At 34.7% G+C, this 10,933-nt stretch overlaps 1 protein-coding gene across 2 annotated transcripts in view; it reads left to right on the top strand.

Moving 5' to 3' along the window:
• Positions 1 to 399: 399 nt before the first annotated feature.
• LOC121428818 (alpha-1,6-mannosylglycoprotein 6-beta-N-acetylglucosaminyltransferase A-like) overlaps positions 400 to 10,933 on the top strand; it is a 75,712-nt gene continuing 65,178 nt past the window's right edge. The window contains exon 1 of one of the 2 annotated variants that reach the window (XM_041625670.1): positions 400 to 1,021. The gene's annotated coding sequence lies outside the window, so the exon portion shown is untranslated. The remainder of the gene's footprint in view (positions 1,022 to 10,933) is intronic. The other variant, XM_041625680.1, reaches the window with a different exon arrangement.

The following is a 10,933-nucleotide window of genomic DNA, read 5'->3' as shown; positions in this document are numbered from 1 at the left end:
TTTTTTTATTCCATATGCCGAAGCAGACTATTTCTATATATATAATTCAAAAAGAGATAAAAACTCCGTGATGAAAAGGAAAAGTATTTCACGAATTTTCGCTCATAGGGCTTTGTCAAGTGATTTATTGAATAAGATCATCTTTGAAAATGCGTCAAGATCAACAACTGTAAAAACGCGCACTATTGTCATGGAGCGCCCTTGATGCATTTTCATGTACCGTATGGGCACTAGTATTCAACCCGGCATAATTCAAAGATTTTGACATATTTCCCAAAATATTTAGAAATAGGGAAATTATCTTAATTTTATACCTTTGTTATTTCCAGAGTAATCTGTTGTCGGTATTTTCTTTATCAATCTGTCGACTGTATGCGCGGAGGATCAAATTATGCGGCGATGGCCTTTTGCACTGAAAGGCACTAGTATTCAACCTAGTGAGGATAGATAGCAAAGGCAGGTTGAGAGACTGGGCCATCTTTCATTGCTAGGTTGAATACTAGTGCCGACGGATTGAATACTAGTGCCAAAAACCGTCGCCGTATAATTAGATCGGCGCCGCCCGCGCACACAGTCGACTGAAGAATAACCAGCATTTGCTCTTGGAAATAAGATGGGTCTGAAATTCAGGTTAATTTTATATTTCTATATATTTGAGGAAACTCTCCAAATGGGTTGAATACTAGTGCCCTTACGGTATTTGATATACGATAAAACAGCAATGTGGATAAAATACCTTGCTCAAGGGCAAATGTGCCGAGCCGGGACCGATCCTCGGATCTCCGATCCAACGCCTTTTACCACTCGACCACGGCACAAACAACTCTGCACAAACAGATATGCTGCCCCCAACGTCCGCAAATGTAAACCAGCTGACAACAAAAATGACCGACGGACTCGACCACCGGCGGTGTCGGTGAACTGAGAGATATTTCTTCAGAATTCCACTACAGTCTACACCTGGCCTGTATTGAGACCAATAGCATTTCGTTACTATGCACTTACTGCGTAAAAAAATGTGGTGAGTTGAGAACATGCTTTGAACTTTTCTTCCTCTTCCATAGCATAGCCCCAGTCATGACAGTTGCAGTTGATGTCAATGGCATGCCAGGGCTAGGGGCCAGGCCTTGGCCGCGCTCCCCCCGAGTCTTCATGGTCTTGGCAGGTGTAGCGGCGGCATATCGATATAGTTTGGAAGTTATCGTTCGTTACGGCAGATATCGTTCTTTCTCGGATTACTAGCCAGTAGGCTCCTAAGTTAGAAAGTAAAAATCATTCACTAACCTGTGCTTACTCTCCATTGATTCAGTAGTTGCGTCCCATTCACGGTGTAGTCGATCTAGATCTAGGCCCTACCGAAAAAAAAGAAGAAATTTTCGTCCCCAAATCTTTGCAAAGAAAAGGCCCAAGATTTCTACTTTCCTTTCCTGTTTCCTAATGTAAGTTAAGTCTTAGAATCTAACGTTAGCCCTAAAATTTAGATTTGAATCAATGAATGGGACACAACTTCATTTCCGACATTTCTGCAATATTGATTTCACTTTTATTAACAAGCATTTGTTAAAAAAAACGAAAAATATTCTGAAAAGACGGGGAAAACTCGCTGGCATGCTGCAGAGGGCCAAAAAGTGCAATGACTATGTCACCATGTTGTTTTTTCGCCAAGATACACGACGCATATGTAGTAAACTAGGCTTGGGTGGTAGTATGGGATGGGGGTTAGTACTCAGTCAGGACAACCATAGACAAGAAATAGGGGTGGGTCAGCCATTTATTGACAGCCGGGTAGATCATACAGAAACAAGGAAAAACAAACCCCTGTAAATAAGGGAACAATGAATATAGTAATTAATCAATACTGATCCAAGATCACATGATTATCATATATCTTGATAAATGGTATTTCATCAATCGTTAAATTGTATTTCATTAATCAATTGCATGATTATGGATTTAATTCAAGTACCAGTAGATATTATACAACACAAATTGCATGTAAGTATATAATTCATTTCTTGCTCATAAGGCTATCACATTACTAAGAAGAATTATTGATCATTTTTCAATGAAGTCTTATGTTTACAAAAATATATTCGAATTAACCAATGATAATAATAACAATAATGTAGCACTGATTTTAAATCATTCTTTTTAAGCACATTATATCATAGCATTTGAACAGTTATTGCCTTAATTATTATACATGTAAATCATAACAAAATAACCATAACTTGGCCATTCGAACTACTCACCCTACTATAGGCCAAGAGAGAACAAGGGTACATCCACCAAGTCACCCTCTAGAGATTTCACTTGGCATCGCTCGGACATGGTATACGTCAATGAAATTCCCTAAAAATTGACATAACAAAATGAGCTAGTACAGTTTCTCCCATGACTCATCTACATGTAATTTAATCGAGTCTGAATTTCTAAAGCTACTACTACCGTTCGCCAAATATTAATCAAAATAAATAAAGTTCATTCACTTTCTATGTACAGCGAACAGGGGGTATACAAAACTGATCATGACAAATCTTCTCTTTTATAATGTGAAACTGACTATATAACAATAACATGAAGCATATAACGATCATGTACCAGATATACGAAATTGAATTGACATTCAACCCTACTTTCTGTGATAATTGTTTTCTTAAGAATAATATCAACGTGGTCAAAATCTTAGCTGCTAAATTGATTGAACGATATAACTTAGAATCAAACTTACATGCCTCCTTGTAGAACTTGACTGGGAAGAACGAACATGTACCCCTAATGTGCACTGTCGTCGCAAATTGCTTTCTGATTTATCCTACCGCCGTAACAACAAACGCTTATTCTTTCGCGTCACCTTCACTTGAACGCTATCTGATGTAAATATCCTTCCACAACATCACAAATATTTATGACATATCACTAGATTTAGTATATATGAAAACTATAATGAAAACAACTATGGATTTAACATAAACGCCATTCATTTTAAGTTGGGCCCGCGAATAGGTGGTATCGTTACATTTGCACGACAAGCACAGAAATAATTAATGGTATAAAACTTGAAATACATGTGCTACATTGGTATATTTGGTATCATATTAAAGGGAATCTTTATACCAATTACTTAAAAGAAAAAGAAATACTTGAGATTACTTCGTTTACCAGTAATTAGCAATTATGTAACATCGATTGGCCATTTTTGCATGGTGGTGGACGAGGGGAGCATGACGAGGGGAGCATAAATTTTCATTTCATTAAGAAACTAAATGTGTAACATCACATTACCTAAATATGTAATAGTTTTGGGGCTCACTAGCTTATTCTTCAATCATAAGTGGGTCAATTTTGAACTTTTAAGTTTAAAGGGTACCTAATTAAGCTAATTAGTATAATTAATTGATGTAAAACATGAAATTAACATGATTGAAATTGTGACTGTCTGATGTATAGGAAATGAGGAGAGATAAAATACAGTTGTGGGTTACACCTTGAATAAAATTTAGAAGCTGCATAAATTTCAAAAAGAAAAGCACAAACTAATTAAAGGCTTCAGAGATAAATCAATCTATTGTTTTAATAATTATGACCTCATGGTTTCAATATTGACAGCGTAGACCGATAATGATAACTTTGTGTCAGAATCTTCAGATTACTCTGGTATCATAATAGATATAAATACACCTTTTATGCAAATTTAATCAATGAAAACTTGTTTGTTGCAATAAAGTCCTCATCTGATTCTATTTACTCTTTTCTTAATGTTACATCACACTGCTTCTATAAATCAGTAAATGACACATATTTGGCTGGCACAAAAGTGTTCAGAGAATATTTTTCCAAATTATAAAAAAACTAAACAAAAAACTACTTGAGAATGAAACTGGTACAAAGATTAAACTAAACAGAGGCAAATGTACTCATAGAAATATGTTCTGTGCATAGACATTCAATTGACACAGTACCAAGAGACCATGTCCTGCAGAATGTTGAACATGAGGGTATATTTAAAATATAACACTCTAAAATAACATAATCAAAGTATTTTTGCCAGGTGTCTGGATTTATTTATAACTTGTCAGTTGTTTTTGTTCACTCTAATCTAATAAGCTAAGCAGTAATGAGAACTTTTCATTGTGCATTCACATCTTCCTATATTTATATGTTAAACCTGACTCTCAGTTGTCAACCTGTGGTCCACCAGTCTTTGAGCCAAGAGGTGACAAATCCCACAATTTGAGTCAAATGAAATCATTTTTTATTCATAATAACCACAGTAAATATATTATAATATACTGGTTAGTGTTTGCAAGTGTATTTATGCAACTAAAGGCAAGGCTAATTAATATTTTAGGGGGTAAATCAAGCATTGATACATATTTACCCGCAAAAATTGTGATGTGAAATTTGGTCTTAAAAGATGATTGCGCCCAGTTATTTTGGTAGAGTTATCCCCAACAAGTTATATATCACTGGAAAGGTCTCACTCTAAAGAATTGAAATATGCATATTATTTCCCTATAGGGTGTAAAGTTTATCTGATTCTCAGATTTATTGGGAAGTATGTTTTTTTCACAGTTTTCCACATATTTTGACCTTTAACTTTTATGACATTACCCTATGCCTTTTCTGATTCCATTTTTGAATTCCTCAGACAATTTCCTTTTAGAATATATATACTTTTATGGGTAAAGGATGTCAAACATAAGAAAAAAATACAATTGTATAAAATGGTGCGATTTTCGAGGAAAATTTGAGTTGTAACGGAAATGGGCCAACTCAAAACAACCATGGACATAAACATCATTCACATCATAAATTTATGAGAACAATCAGCTATAAGTCTGAGTAACTACTTTCACTTCTTTGAGTAATAACATCATTGACGTTAGGTAACAGGTGAGTAACCAACGGAACATATTGACCAAAAAGAAATACACTTTCGCTTTAAATTCTCGTAAGGTGTCTCCGCTAAGAAAAATGATTTTGCAATAAAATTCAATTTACCACACATATACCGATAGGCAGGGCTCCACACTAACCAATTTTTTCTACTGGTCCAACCTATTCATGTCGGACCAGTAGATACCCAGTTTTTCAAATTTTACTGGTCCGAACCTAAAATCTACTGGTCTCAAAAAGATAAGAAAACATTAAAAAAAGGCGCAATTTTATTTTTCTAGCCATTCGTTACCCCCCCCCAAAAAAAAAAATGAAGGAAATGAAGGACAAAAAGAAAGCAAGACAGAAATGAAGAAAGAAAGAAAGAAAGAAAGGAAGGAAGGAAGGAAGGAAGGAAGGAAGGGAGGAAAAGAAAGAAAGAATTTAAAAGGAAGAAAAAGGGTAAAGAAAGGATAGATGTGAAGGAAGAAAAAAAAAGAAAGAACTAAAGAAGGAAAGGAAGGAAGGAATAAAGAAGGAACAGATAAAAGAAAGAAAAAAAGGGAAAAAAGTGAAGGAAAGAAATGAAGCAAGCAATACAGAAAGAAAGAACAAATCCAGAAAGTTGTAAAGGAAAGAAAGAAGAAGCAATAAAAAAGAAAGGGGAAAAGGAGAGATGGAAAGACGGACAAAAGAAAGAAAGAGAGGACGGAAGGATTGAAAGAAGGAAGAAAGGAATTAAGGAAAAAATAAGGGAAAGGTAAAATGATAGAAGGAAATAAAGGATGGAAGGGAAGGAAAGAAACAATTATAAAAAAAAGAAAAGGTAAAAGAATAGATGAAAGGAAGGAAAAAAGAAAGGCAGAAGAAAGGAAGGAATGAATGTAAGAAAGAGAGAGAGAAAGGGCTGAGAAAATTTCTTTAAAAAATCAAGAAAGGGTAAATAAATGATGGGTGGAAGAAAGAAAGAAACAAAGAAAGTAATAAAGAATGAAGGGAAGAAAGGGGTAAAAAAGGAAGGAAAGAAAGGAAGAAGAGAAGAGATGAATATAGGATGGATGGACTCAAGAACCAAAGAAAGAAAATATCAGAAAGAAATCGAAAAAAGAAATGGAGAAAATATTTTATAAAAGGATAGAAAGAAAGAATGAATTAAAGAAAAAAAGGGAAATTAAAAAAGAAAGACAGTAACAAAAAAAATGAGGGAAGAAACAAAGAGAGATTAAGAAGAAAAGAAAGATAGGAAGAAAACAGAGGAAGAAAACAGAGGAAGAAAGCTAAAACTATCATAAATATTTATCAGTTTCTTTTTGGCTCAATTAAGATAGCTACGAAAGAAAGTCAGATACCTACTGTATCAACACACACATAAATGCATATGTGGAGCTATTATGTATTCAGACGATATCACCCGAAACCCGATCTGTTTGAACCAAAACAGAAGTGAAATTTTCTCCTTTTACTGCTAACAAATGACAGAGTTACTCCAATTTTTAGGAAATATGGACATTATAAGAGCCTTTCATGAGTATGAACCATGAATTTTGACAGTTCTGTGAGAGATTTCTACCAGAGTTTAGCCAGGCTTCGTTCTTGCGGCCAGTAGAGAATTTACCATGTGGGTTGTGTGGCTGACTACATGTACACTGTATGCATGCTGTAGGTACTCTAGTAACACTTACATGCGATTTATTCTGTGTGTATATTGTGTGTGAATGGCAGAATTTAACGGGTGGAAATGGTTTGCTGTGAATTTGACCATTTCTGGAAAAGTTATTGGCCCAACAATGGTTTTAATTACTGGTCATGTCGGACCCTTAAATCTTGCTATTTTTGGAAAAATTACTGGCCCGACAATGATATTTTTTACTGGTCATGTCGGACCAGTAAATCTTCCTATTTCTGAAAATCTACTGGCCCGACAGCGATTTTTACCGGTCTGGGACCGTCGGACCGCCGCTAGTGTCGAGCCCTGCGATAGGGTAGCCTTGAGGATTTGTGATGATATTTTTTAATATTTTGACATATGATGCAGTATTTGGTACCCTGGGGTACCAAATATTAATCTGCCATTTTGTTGAATTATTTTTATTTTTTGCGCTGTACCCTGGGTTACCAAAAATGTGTACAAGCATATTTTAATGTATTGTACAGATTTTTTTAAAAATTAATACAAAATACGTGAAAATAAAACTATAAAATCATTTTAATGACATTAATATTATTTATTACGTAAATTATAATTATTGACGTTAATCACAAGAATCAAAGTCCATAAATTTAATTTTAGCTCTCCCCCAACATTGCTCAATCATTATACAAAAACTAATGGCTATCTTCACTTTTGGAAATTCATGCAATACCATTGCAAATGCGCTGCACATGCACTGCGCTGTGCCTGTGATGGACGAGTAATAAGCCTACACCTCCCCCACCGCGTGTACCAGGGCGAGTTTTGGGACTATAAGCTAATCTTTTGTGTAAGTTAGCTGTCGAAAAGTATACTTAAATTCTTAAGTATAACATAATTTGTTTACTATTATTGGCATTAGATTGTATCAAAGAAAGGAAATAGGCGTTGTGATCATTGTCCCCATTCATTGTCATGATTGTCGCTCCGATCGTACGACCGTGATCACCATGACAACAATGTAACTGTACACTATTACAACACGAGATGGCGCTGCACAACACCGTACCCCGGGGTACTACGGTACCCCGGTGTACGGCGTGGTGCATCATATACTTCTTCATCACGAAGCCTTGAACCCCATCCCATAGACGCATAAGCATAACATTTACAAGCGAGACCTCCACACCCGGATTGATTTCCCAAGGAAATCCGTAGTTGGTTTGTAAGGGTGAATTTTATTTATCTATGAACCTTCAAAGGCCTAATGCGTATAAAGGGATAAAAATTATTTCACTATAAATGGCAAAAATGAGAGGTTTCTTACCAGACCAATCTCGTATAGATCCCTCAATCCGTGTGTCAACAAAGCAATGTATACCATCGGCCTGACCCTTGAACCGCTTCGTTATGATGTACCTTTGATTTATAGCGATGTTAGAAAATGCCGTTTTCAAGAACAATTCATAGATAGAAATTATCATTCAACCATACACATATTTAATGTAGTTATTTTAAAGTTGCAGAATTCATGAACAGATTATTTGAAGGACAAGTCCACCCCAACAAAAAGTTGATTTGAATAAAAAGAGAAAAATCCAACAAGCATAACGCTGAAAATTTTATCAAAATCGGATGTAAAATAAGAAAGTTATGACATTTTAGAAGTTTGCTTAATTTCACAATTATTTGCACATCCTGTTCGGTATGCAAATGATGAGACTAATGACATCATCCACTCTCTATTTCTTTGTATTTTATTATATGAAATAGGGAATATCCTATTTTTCTCCTCATTGTCAAGTGAAACAACAAGTAATTCCTCCCTGAACATGTTGAATGAGGATTGTTTAACACTATATGATTATTAAAGTCAAGTTGGTCGTTATTGTCAAATCATTGAAAAAATGAAATATTGTATCATCAGAGATGCCAAGTTCAAAGACCAGCTATGCGTGAGATTTTCTGTGAATCTGAGTGAGATCACAGACTTTGTGTACAATGTATATGGGGATAGGCTGTGATAGTTGCGTGAGACAGAGATTTGAGGGGATGAAAAGAGTCCAAAATGCTTGAGTCTCACGCATAATGCGTGAGACTTGGTAGCTCTGTATCATTCAAACAGTAAAAAACATAAGACATAGTGAGTGAGGGACATTGATTGACTGTCTCATTTGAGTTGTGTATATCACTGTTTTGTGATATACACTGTATTAGCAAAACTTTAGAATGTCAGAACTTTCTTATTTTACATCCGATTCTGATTAAATTTTCAGCATTTTGCTAGTTTGATTTTTCTCTCTTTATTCAAATCAACATTTTTGTGGGGTAGACTTGACCTTTAAACTGGAAAAAAAAGAAGAAACTTTTCAGGAAGGTCTTAAATTTGTAGCCCCCCCCCCTCCAGCATAAACAAAATGGAGAAAATTTGAGGTCACAAAATCAGCTGATTTGCACTCAACATGTTAACAGGTCACGTAGGCATGGATGCACACATTCCAATGGCAGGAATTCGGGGAAACTCATTTTCAAGCACATTGATTTACTCTACCCAGAAAGTGAATACTAATTTGATCACCTGTCATCAGCTTTGGGGCATCTCATTCACATTCCAACTCGTCCTCTTGCAGTAATTAGGCCAACAACGTTATAGATAATTCTTAATATAATATAAAGCATAATTCCGATATATAAAGACGTAGTGAAATTGAACAATTCATCCAGTGCTCAGTATTCAAATAAATAGTAGGAACTCATGTAGGAATGAACAAATGAAATATAAAACATTCACACAAATCAACTTCAATTATTCGTACTTGAAATGAATACCTTTGAATGATTGCTAATTCCAATGTATCAGAGATATGTTTGACGAAGTATTGTCATGATATTGAAGGTGTACTTCTGGTAAAATCTATTGAATCACCTACCCTTCCCGACCCAAGGTGGACTTCCCAATCTCCATAAAGAAAGATTATTCAGCCACTATCATAGTAGACACATCCATAAATGATTATTGATTTTGTTCGCTCCGAACATTGACTTCTTTTCGCCAATCCCCTCCCCCACAAACATCCCATCATTTCCCTTTTTATTGCCTACGACAACCCCACCCCATTCATTCTTTCTCCATTACACAAACTATTTTCAAATCATTGTAAATTGTAATTGATAAGTACATGTGCAACAAATTTGTAGAGTATTCACTGTGATGTGTTCATTATTTCAATGGGTAGGCAAAGAACAATAAAACAAAATGAAAAGGAAAATACTTATAACTCACATTAAAAAAGCAAATCTTAATGTAATAAAATGTATGAATATTACTAACAAAAAATATTATAGTTTCTATGATTATCTTAAAATGTATTCAAATTATGATATTAAAAGTAGGATTAACATCCAAAACTTAAGTCTTAACCATGTACATGTAGGCTATGACTGAATTTTTAAGAAAGTTTTGAAATTGTTTATTCTAACTTGAATTGAAATTGTTAATTCTAACTTGAATTGAAATTGTTAATTCGAACTTGAATTGAAATTGTTACTTTGTTAATCAATTCCTAATAAGTCAAGGTCAAAGTTCATTTATGGTCAATAAGCTTCACATGATAATGACACCCAATTTTATGCCCCCAATTTCAATATTCATAGGGAAGGGCCACTTTGCTGTTAGGAACATTTATTACTGCACTAATGGGCAAAATTAAAAGTGTCACCCAAACTTCCCAAGGTCTCTAGAAAGGTGCATTGAGACCAGTCAACAGAGCATGAGCAGTCTTGGCCCATGATGACCTTGGATTTCAAACTTAAAAAGGGTATTTTAAAGTTTGCCAAGTCGACACTTGCTATATCATGCCAGAAGTATTCCTCCAGAAGAGCTATATGAGCATTTTCACCACAGATGGACACAGAGGCAAAAAAAATCAAGTTGTGTTTTTTAATAATACAAGACCTGAAGCTTCTGAGACAAAAAAATTCTGACTCTGGTGGCCATTTTTTTATTTCAAAATGGCTGCCAAAGTATTGATACATATTAGTGTTGAAAATAGTATATTGATACATATTTTGTTTTGACAGATTTTTAAAGAACAGGTTTGATCATGATGTTTTCGCCTGTGATTTCGCTTGCTATTATAACACTTTTTTAAAATCCCACAGAAAGAAACACCAGTAATTCATTCATCTGATAAAAAAACATTGATGAGGTATATGGCATGTAATGTCAGTTACCGAAAACATGAACTTTTTTCTCATTTCCTCATTTATTTTTAGTTTTTAGTTTACAAATATTGTTTACACATATAGATGAAACATGAAATTTGACAGTTCTGATCAATGTTGCATGGATCTACTAAAACTGTGGGGTTTTTTTTACAAATAGTTCAGTTTCAGTTTAGAAGCTGGATTATATTTTTTGTTGAC

The sequence above is a fragment of the Lytechinus variegatus genome, chromosome 1 (assembly GCF_018143015.1).
Source record: "Lytechinus variegatus isolate NC3 chromosome 1, Lvar_3.0, whole genome shotgun sequence".
In the NCBI taxonomy this organism is placed as follows: domain Eukaryota; kingdom Metazoa; phylum Echinodermata; class Echinoidea; order Temnopleuroida; family Toxopneustidae; genus Lytechinus; species Lytechinus variegatus.
The sequence above is the reverse complement of the archived record's forward strand: the minus strand, read 5'-3'. Positions and strand labels throughout refer to the sequence as shown.